The sequence below is a fragment of the Pipra filicauda genome, unplaced genomic scaffold (genome assembly GCF_003945595.2).
Source record: "Pipra filicauda isolate LSUMZ 115617 unplaced genomic scaffold, ASM394559v2 scaffold281_size1565311_pilon, whole genome shotgun sequence".
Lineage (NCBI taxonomy): Eukaryota > Metazoa > Chordata > Aves > Passeriformes > Pipridae > Pipra > Pipra filicauda.
This window is the reverse complement of record NW_024104400.1, coordinates 1,207,524-1,217,779: the sequence shown is the minus strand read 5'-3', so window position 1 is coordinate 1,217,779 and position 10,256 is coordinate 1,207,524. Positions and strand designations below refer to the sequence as shown.

General features: G+C 41.0%; 1 long non-coding RNA gene across 1 annotated transcript; it reads left to right on the top strand.

Moving 5' to 3' along the window:
• The first annotated feature begins 3,171 nt into the window (after positions 1-3,171).
• On the top strand, positions 3,172-8,103 carry LOC113990288. The gene is made up of 3 exons (XR_003541591.2): positions 3,172-3,396; positions 6,206-6,287; positions 7,895-8,103. It is a non-coding gene; the product is annotated as an uncharacterized LOC113990288 (long non-coding RNA).
• The last annotated feature ends 2,153 nt before the right edge of the window (positions 8,104-10,256 follow it).

The following is a 10,256-nucleotide window of genomic DNA, read 5'->3' as shown; positions in this document are numbered from 1 at the left end:
AAAATATTCAAATCCTACCTTTTCTGACTAACACAGGGGGCACCAAGCTGAACAAACTAGTTATACATGCATGGGAAGTAGCAAGCTGAAAGTAATTGTGTATTCAGTTTTAATGGAGCTGAATCTCCTGCTGAGATTTCAATATCTGACAGCATTGCTTTCATTGCCCCAAATGCCCAACCTTTCTCTAATGTTTGACCTTGGGTATGATTATATTTCTGGATGTATCTCAAATGATGCAAAATCATTTGCCTATATCAGTCATCTCTCGCTGACAGTCCTGTTCCAGCTCATGGCAGAAGAGAACAAGTCTGGTGGCATTAACAATAGCTGAAATGAGCTTTGATAGATGTTTCTACCCTTTCAATAAATACATAAAGCATCTCTATAATGTCATTTTGTTAACTGATAAACAACAAAAGGATGAAGGCATTCACTTTTAACTACATTGCATGTCATTATTTTCTCATTGCCTCACTTAGGGTACAGAAGGAACGTGACCCGCAGAGCAGAGGGACAGGCCTGCTGCTTTCAGGGCTGGTTATTTATATGCTTTGATATCCTGAGGCCCACTTGCTAAATGAGGGCTGTGCAGGTGTGTGACAGGCTCTACCACAGCGTTTTTGCCCCAAGATGTTGACCCACAAACCTGGGTCTGTTCTTGATGAGTGCTCGACATGATTTCACATAACCCACAGCACCAGCTTTGCACCTCTCTATGCCTGAAGTTGAAGTGCAGCGACAGCTCCTCACAAAAATCCAGTTCTCGGTTCTTATCTCTTGGGTTTTTCCTCTCTCTGGTCTAACCTTGTCCCATTATTGGCCTTGTAGTTCTTGCTCTAAGAAGCTCTTACTCTGTGCTGGGCTGGCAGAGATGGGTGCAAGGAGCAGCCTGTTGAAGGCAGTTACAGATGTGCACCGTGGTTTGGAGATGATACAGCACTAAATTACTGCAGTCAGGAAAAGCTGCATTCCCATACCCTGCATCCCCACAGTGAAGTATGCACTGGGAAGGAACTGGGAGGTGGCAGAGCTGGAAGTTGGTGACTGTGAGGAAGAGGAGCTTCCAGACAAACGGGGACAAAGGGCCTGTTTTTCAAGAGTGACTCCACCAGGGCTCTGTGTGATTAATGTTCCTGTGCTGGTAACAAGAACGTTTCCCTAAGGAGGGAAAACTTGATAGGAGCCTCTTTTTTCAGGTCTGTGTAAGCTGGGCACATTATTTTAATAGTACACCATTAAGGTATTTATCTTAATTTAAAAAAATAATATTTCCCTTGTTGTTTGCAATTGCCCACTAGAAATGAAATCCCTTTCCTGGCCGGGTATCCCTTGCAATCCTGAGCTGGTTGTTATTGCAGGTTGCCTCGGGAATACCGAGTTACTGAGATCCAGACTTTCTTCAGAAATACTGAGGGGAGTTTAACAGCATTTGAAAACACAGATAAAGAAATACATGGACCACGCAAACAAAAGTAAGTGGGATAAAAAGGGATGTGTTTACTAGAGTGGTGCATGGAAAAGAAAGGTCCACAAAGAAGCCCCTTGGTCTGACTATGAGACTTGTTAGGGATGCAGAGCACTGCCCAAGCTCACTGGAGTTTGAAATCCCCAGGGCAGGTTTGGGTTTCTTGCTGTGGACTGCAGAAGGTGATTTAATAATTCATTTGAAACTTTGCAAAACTTTCTGTTGACTTAATTTGCTCCCTCTTTGAGCAGATTTTTGGTCTTGCTCAGAGATTTTAACCCAGCGTTGAGGAACTACAAATAGATGGAGATCTAAAACCCTCGACTAAAGAGCTTCACACGTGTCTGAGTTGAACACGGACAATCTGACAATTGGTTTGTCTGAATTTGGGAAGAAAAGAGGGCCCAGGAAGGCTTACAGGTGATAAATTTGCACAGGCCTGGCTTAAAGCAGCCTCTCTACTTCCCAAGAACAAGGGCAAAGAGAAAATAAGGTAAAGAGAGGCACTGATGTGTGGAAGAGGATAGAGATTTTTTGGGGGGTTTTAATGGTGAAATAGGATTTATTAATCAGAATAAAAAAGGCTTCCATGAAGAATTCATTAATTTATGCGTTTTACACAAATGCAAGACACTGCCTTCAACACCTTTCTGCTTCTACTGCTAATAAGCCTTCCTGGTAAATTTATATTTACTTCTCACCAATGTTTCAATGCTTCATTAGTGATTGTTGCCTTGTTTTTTTATGTCAACAGTCTCTCCTCCTGGGTGGCTTTTATTGTGGCACATATTCCAAATAATTTGTGGAAAATATGCCATTTCCAAAGAGATCAAAATGCTTATTGGCCACTTTATTCTGGTGCCTTCCTCTGTGGTGGCACCTTGTCTTTTAAGATAACATATTAAAACCATGCAACTGCTAATCATTAAGGTACTATGAACACCCACATTCTGCTTTAAACACATTTTTATGTGATTTTTCTCAATTTTATTCTCCCCAGGATGTGAACTTGGTTTCCAGTAGGCAACCAAGGTTCCTCAAATTTCTGCAAAACAGGTCAAGAAATAAATCCATTCCTAGCTCCATCTTGGAAATGGACTTTAAAGCAGAAAGAAGTCTTTCCCAAAGGTAAGAGGCTTTTGTTTTAGGGAGGGAAGATCTGTCTATAGGTCATAAAAACATTAACACAGTCTGAGTAGGCATCCCAAAATGAAACACATGGTGATTTTTTCATTGCAGGCACGCGGGGTTGTTGTGAAAAATGGATGTTCCAACTCAGAAAGTCAGAACAACGCGTACAAGTGGCCCAAATTGGTTTTGATTAACAAGGTTTTCTGCCTGGAAGTCACTTTATCTTCATCCCATTAGCTCCACTCCACAAAACAAATGAATCCAATGCATTAGGCTGAAACACATTCTTGCAGGGGGAATGCAAAGAAAAATCCTCTCTCAAGAGCCACACAACCATTTTATGTTTATAATGTGGATTTTCAGCTCAATATTCCCCTTGGAGTTTATGCAGAGAGAATGCAGAGTTTTCTGCCTCCTTCCATTGTCAGCTCTTGTTGTTGCTCATGCCTGTTGTTCCCAGCTGTGGATCATGGAATCTTGGGATGGATTGGCCGGTGTGATGTAACGTTGGCCATGGACATACCCATTCCATAGAGGTTTTGTAGCTCTCATCCTTTTAAAAAATACGTTTCCTGGGTTCTGTTTTTCGGTAGAGGTCACATAAAGGTGATATTTTTGTCCCGGGACCAACAGGTGAAAAACTGTTGTGTAAAAAACTTTGTGCCCGTTCTACCTCGTGTGCCAACCAAAGCACAGAATTCACTTCCACATCTCAGTCTGCTTTTCCTCCTCTTCATTTCTCCATGAGGAAGTTTAGTTTTCCTCAATCATTTCAAGCTGTGTGCTTAGGAAGTCAGGTAAAATGTCGTTTTTATTGTTCACACAAAAACATGAATTTTGGTGCTTGTTCCGTGACTGTTCAGAGGTTATTCTAAATATTCAATTTCCACATTGATAATTGTTTTGTCTTCACGACTGTTCCAAATAATCTCTTTTCCAGACTATTAATGGATAGCTGAAATGTGTTTTTGCTTCAAGGCATCTCTTCCTCTCATTCCACTCTATCCTCAGTATCTCTACCACAGAAAATATATTTAGTTTCAAAGTTATCTTGGGAACTATTAGTAAGTGCAGTCAAATTCATTTGGTGTCTGCATAAGTAAATATGAATATCTAGACAGAGGCTATGATTGTGTACCCTAAATAAGATCTATTTTTCATTATTTAAGCCCTGAAGATGACTGAATTTTCATATTTTATTTTTTGTTTCTCTAAGCAATGTAATACATGACTTTGTTTTATTCTCAGGAACAATTATCACTAAAAAGTAGCAGTTAGAGAGGACTCTTCCAAATTCTGCTGAGCAAGAGGGTGATATCAGCAATTATAATTATTATCAGCAATAGAAAAAAATATGTGTTTAACCAAAGTCCAGTGTCTTCGCTGGAAAACCAATGGCAGTGCCAGTGCTGCTTCTGGTTATACCCCAGTGTAATATCCAAGCCCAAGAGCCAAGAGAATAAATTTCCACATAATATCTTATTTTATTATGTTATATTATTATATATTTCCACACAATTCATTATCTTATTACTTAAAAATTGCCCGTGAAAACATTCATGAGAACACGACTAAAATATTCACAATAGAAAATACATAAAACCAAAATGTTATTCAAATAAAATAATATATACAATCACAACAGACTGTTCAGCTCCAGCAGACACACTGGATTGTCTGCTTTTTTTTCCAACTGGATAGTTTATTTAATTAACCAAGATGCAGTGAATTTGAAATTGTATATTAGAATGGCAAAATTAGATGGTTAGGAAAAAAAAGGATGTGGTTTAAGTTCTTATTCACTGCTAGGAAAAGTTTTATTGCAGAATTAAAAATTGCAGTTGGCACTTTTTTAACATTCATTTTGTCCACAAAAAGTGTTTTCCCTGACTGCGGAATAATTGACTGTGGAATTCCTTGACCTGCTGGAATAATTTTTTTGAATCTTTCTAAAATTCAAATGAACACACTTGCAAAAAATTATTTTTGTTCCTGTGCAACTTTTCACAACAATACTGAAGATTTTTTTTGTGTGTGTCATTTTTTGTCATCTGGAAACATGCTGAGTGCTTAACAACAAGAAATCTAAATGTGCTTTTTGTACATTCAGTCTTTTACAGTTTAAACAGAACAGGCATGTACAAAGTCCCTTTTTTTATAGATAATTTGATGCAAACTTTATTTTTCAGCTTCTATCAGGAATTGTACTTTGCTGCATTACACCTCTTGATCCCACTTATCTGCATAATTCAAATGCAACCCTGAAAGATATAAACAGAGTGACAGTTCTTAAACATATTTTCTGATAATCAGCACAAACTATTACTTGAACCTATTCAATAACATCACCCTGACAGACGGGATTCAATGACCCTCAATAACAAACAGATACAATCTCATTGTGAAAAACTCTCTGCTGACATGATTGTTGCTGAGTTCTGCCTGGGCTTGACTGCAATATGGCACACGTTGGCTCCAGGAGATGATGATGCTCGGGGACATCGAGATAATGCAGCACCCAAATTGGGCAGCCCAAGTTTCTGTCACAAAAAAAAAAAAAAAAAAAAAAGAGTCCAAATCCCCAAATAGTAAAAAAGATGCGCGAGCACAACCAGGAGACAAATAAATTGTCGAGTCTGGTGGTTTATTAGCAAGGATGTAGCTGTTAGTTTGTGGAAATTTCTTTGCTGGGGCAGATTCTTTGGTGGCTCTTGGGCCAGTTCTGTCAGGAGAGTGGACCGTGGTAGAGGTGATTGGCACCCAAAATCTCTGCAAGTGGCTCTCAGGGAGAGTTCTCCTTCCAAAGGATCTGGCAGACCAAGCTGATTCCTGAACTAAGACAGTGGCGTGTTGTCCATATGGATATTTAGTGGCCAAAAATCCAAAGTGACTTCAGAATATCAGATTCCCTGAGCTGTTGGGGCAACGTGTGTTGATCACAAGATGATAACAGTTCCTGGCCAGGAGGGTTAATGTTCCCACCTTCTGTCCTTCCTCTCTTGGTCTGAGCTCTGAATTCCAGAGAATGTGGAACATTGTGAAATTATTGGGTGTCTGGTGGGGCAAAACTACTGGAAGGGAGAATAACACAAATGATGTTTAACACTCCTGTTGCATCATTGTCAGTCTTTGGTGATGCTGATGATTATTGGCCAGATTTGCCCCAGACTGTGCCCTTGGTGTCCTGGAGATTTGGGGGTAGAGATGTGATCCTTTTGTGTGTGTTTCTCCTCCAAAGAAAAACACACTGAAACAACAAAAATAGAATAAAATGCGATTTTTTTGTATCTATGGGAAAGGTATTTTTATTTACAGTGAGAAACTTCCCAATGTCTTCAATCAGATTGAATGAGGTAAAATAACCATTTAAAAAGTGCCCAGAAGGACAATGCTCTTGTACTTGGAGAGCAATAAAGATTTTTGTCCAAGATCCAATGCTTCTTAACATTGATATTCCCAGTGCATTCAGATGTCGAGGGGTTTGGGTTTGTTTGCCCACATCATGCAGCAGAGCCCAGGATTGTATAAAACTTCATTATTACAAGCAGGTTAGAAACACAGAGCTTGTTTATGAATAAATAATTCTGAATCTATTCTGCAAGGTAGGAAGGACACCCAGGACATTCACCATCTCTGAGGATGCCGTGAGCAGGAAGTGGATGTGGCAGGAAAACAGATTTATGGTCAGGTAAATATAGGAAGAAAATGACATGCACAATAAATGGCATTACTGGGGTTTACATCCAAGGCAAAGCCAGAGCCATTGAGGGCATCCACAGGTTAAAATTCAGCATGGATAGAGAAGTGCAATATCTTGAGTTATTTCCATTACTGGTGAGATAAAAATCAATATCCAAATACTTCCTTACTGGCAAAAAGCCACTGAAAATACTAATCTGCTGTATAATATAAAATCCAGTGTCATTAATTTGAGAGAGGATACAAAACTACGTTCTGCCTTCAAAGAGCTGCTTCTGTTGTTTCCTGAAACGCGGTTTCCACAAAAATATTTCATGGAGAGATGAATCCATTGGCTGTTTGCTTTGCTGGCCTGGAAGGGGCCGCTCTGTCTGTCGTGGTCCCCCATCAATCCAGGGGCCCCAGGGGGATGTTTGGATCTCGTTATCAGGGAGGGATTGCTGGGAAAAGGATGTTAAATCCATAAATGCCGCGGTCTAGAACCACCTGCCCTGGGTGATGTGTGAATAACCCAATTAATACAAGTTTTCTGGAGTTGGTGCAGGCACGTGGGATGGTGGGAAAGCCCTGCCCACCCTCTCTGCTCTCACAGAAATAGTCTCTCTTACCTCTGAAGTTTCCCCCTCTCCTGCAGCAGAGCCAGGGGTCAGGCACACAAAGGTGCTGTCCCCTGATTGCAGCAAACACCGCCATGTGTTGTATGTTTGATGAATTAAAAGGATGCTGCCAACTTAATTACACTGTAACCCTTCAATAAAGGAAGGGCAGAGCTGATTAACTAGTGAATAATTGGGGGCTGATTGATGGCTTTCTCCCTCACTGCTAAAGGCTGTATATATAATTATTTTGCCTGTGGGCCTAATTTTGCCACTGTTAGCTTCCACTTTTGTCATCAGCTGTAATTTATGGATGGGGCCTGAAGCCTTAAAAAAGGCTGGAAAATGAAATAGCCCCAAATCCCCAGATATGTCACCTGGAAATGGCCAGCAGGCAGCCTTTAACGTCAACATTTGCAGCCATTTAGCAGCATTAACACCTCGTGCTTAGCTGGAAAATAATATTATCATTTGTCAACAACTATCATAATATAGATTTTTTTCCTGACACGTAATAAAGTTGCATCACTCACACCAATGATTTAATATATGTTTTAAATGCAAGATCAATTTGTTGCAACTGAATAGCAAATTCTTCTAGTAATGCACCAAAAGAAAATGAGAGCTGGAGGAGGAAGACCCACATCCCCTCATTGCATTGGAGGGTTGGTTACAGAATTAGTATCTAAGTCTCTAACAAACTCCCAAAATCACAGAAACTCAGATGATTTGTGAAACTTATTAAAAGATATTTTTTCTTTGAACTTTGAAAGATGCAGTAGCAGCTTCGAAGAAAACATAGTTAATAAAGCACTGAACTTCTCTCCACTGTAGTTAAAAAACGTTGTGGGACAATTTTCTGTCCCAGACAGACAGTTTTCTGTGACTGTCAGTCAGCAGAGCTGCACATGAGCCCATGGAGCTCTGCAGGTTTGCATGGGATGGAGATCTGGCCCTTTGTATTTTAAATTGAAATAAGATTTCTTACTTTTTTTTTCAGTGAGACAAACCCTAATCATTAATGCCACAAAGTAACGGCAGAAGCCAACGTGTTCTGAAGGATTGAATTGCTTCAGTGGCAAAGAGGAGAGACACCCCCCCAAAATTCAGCCTGCTTGGGGAAAACACAAGATGCTGATTAGAGCTGCTCCAGTGACTGCCTGGTTTATATTCCACAAAGATTTATTTCAATAAAGTAATAACAACTTAGATTCACTTTTCTTTTTTTTTTCTTAATTCCATTTTTTTTTCCTAACCCATATTTTTAAACATCGTGGAGAGGAGGCTTCTAATTTCTGAAGCCAAGATATACAAATCCTCTGTCTCAAATTTCCTTTGTTGTTTTGTCCTCGTGGAGCCCTCCCTTGCCTGTGAATCACAGAAAGATTTGAAGAACCTTTCAGTCAAAGCTCAGTTTTGTGCCAGTGGGCACTGGCCAGGAAAAAAAAAAAAAAAAAAAAAAAAAAAAAAAATTGATATTTGCCCTCTCTTCTTATCTGCACTTGATTTATAAGTCAGTGCGAGTATGCAAGAGAAATAAAGGCAAAGACCTTGATGCCTCCCTGTGGAGAATATGCACCATTTGGATTGAAGGCATGAAAGAGGAGAAATTAATGGTAAGCTGTTCATCTGTCACTACTGCCAGGCTGATGGTTTTGCAGAGAAGGAGAGGACTGGATGACATGCCCTCCAGTCAAGGGCATGACTGCCCGCTGTTCTCATATTATAAACACAGTGCTTTGGGTTTCCGAGGGATTTAAATTTAAATTATACTGTACTTTGGATAGGCAAATCTTTACACAAGTTTATTTTCTTGAAGTATTAACATGCAGGATTTCGCTGGCTTTATGTGGAAGAAAAATAAAAATTAAGTCCCTCTATTTGATAAAAATGTGTAGCAGACTCTTAAAATGTCTCCGTGTTTTTAAAGCAGTGCGTTAGAGTGTAATGAGATTTAAATTTATATATGCATTGAAGATTTAGGCACGGGCATAAATAGATAAGCTTCAGTTATTCTACTTTCTGGCACACAGGGAAAGATTAAAAAGTTCAAAATAGGAGTTGGATATTTTTTTTTCCTATTAAAATGATATAATACCAAGGGCTGCTATCGATGACAACATTAGGGACACATCTGGAGGATAAAAACTGACACAAAACTTTCATGTTGTGCTAAAAGACACAAAAAAATGTACTTATTGCTAAATGGCTCCTTGTCAGGGCTGAGCATTTGTGCGTTTCTTGCTGCTTTTGGAATGTTTTGGTTTGCTCAGCTCCTCAAGATGCTCCTGCGACTCCGACGTGTGTCACAAACGAGATCGGGGTTAATTGGAGCGATTTTGGGGGCCTGGCACGGTTTGGGTGAGTGCACATTCCCTGAGAACTGGTTTGCACTGCATCCAGGTTCAGAGTGCAGATTTGGTGATGTTACTCCCACCCACACCAGCTATTTAAAACCCTCTTTGCTGAGCTCCAGCACTGGGCTGGGAATTCCTGTTTGCCTTTAAGAAAAAAGGAAAAGTTGAGTTGCTTGTCCACTGGTTTCAAGTTACTTTGGGTTTTATAAACCAGAAGCCAAAATAAGAGACTCTCCCACTTACTTCTGTTAAAATCTCTGAATTTGGAGCTAAGTTTATTATTTTCTGGGGCTTGAACCATGATTCCTGAAATCCTGGTTTATGCAGCAGATTCCAGTGATAATTGTGCTCAAGTAAAGTGATGTTTGCTCTTCCTACAGAAAAATCAATGACTTGCATGTCAATTCTGAAAGATCCGTGAATCCTCCACACACCTGATAAAGATAAACCAGTCAGAGAAGAGGAGATGGAGTTTGCTCAGGTATGAGATGGTCCTCCGGGATCTTCAGGAAGGACAGGACATCCTTCCTTCCAGCATGACTGGAATCTCTCAAAGCCATGCAAACCTCAAGGGGCTCAGCAAGGCCAAGTGCAAAGTGCTGCCCCTGGGTCAGGGCAATCCCAAACACAAACCCAGGCTGGGTGGAGAAGGGATTGGAGGTGTCGGTGGGTGAGAGGCTGGAGATGCCCCAGCTCAGAACCACCCACCCCCCCCCCGTGCCCTGGGCTCATCCCCAGCGTGGGCAGCAGGGCAGGGGGGGGATTCTGCCCCTCTGCCTCCTCGGGTGAGACCCCACCTTCAGAGCTGCCTCCAGCCCCGGGGAACAACAGCACAAGGACATGGAGATGCTGGAGGAGTCCAGAGGAGGCCCCGGAGATGCTCCAAGGGCTGGAGCCCCTCTGCTCTGGAGCCAGGCTGGGAGAGCTGGGGGGATCACCTGGAGAAGAGAAGGATCCAGAGAGACCTGAGAGCCCCTTGCAGGGCCTAAAGGGGCTCCAGGAGAG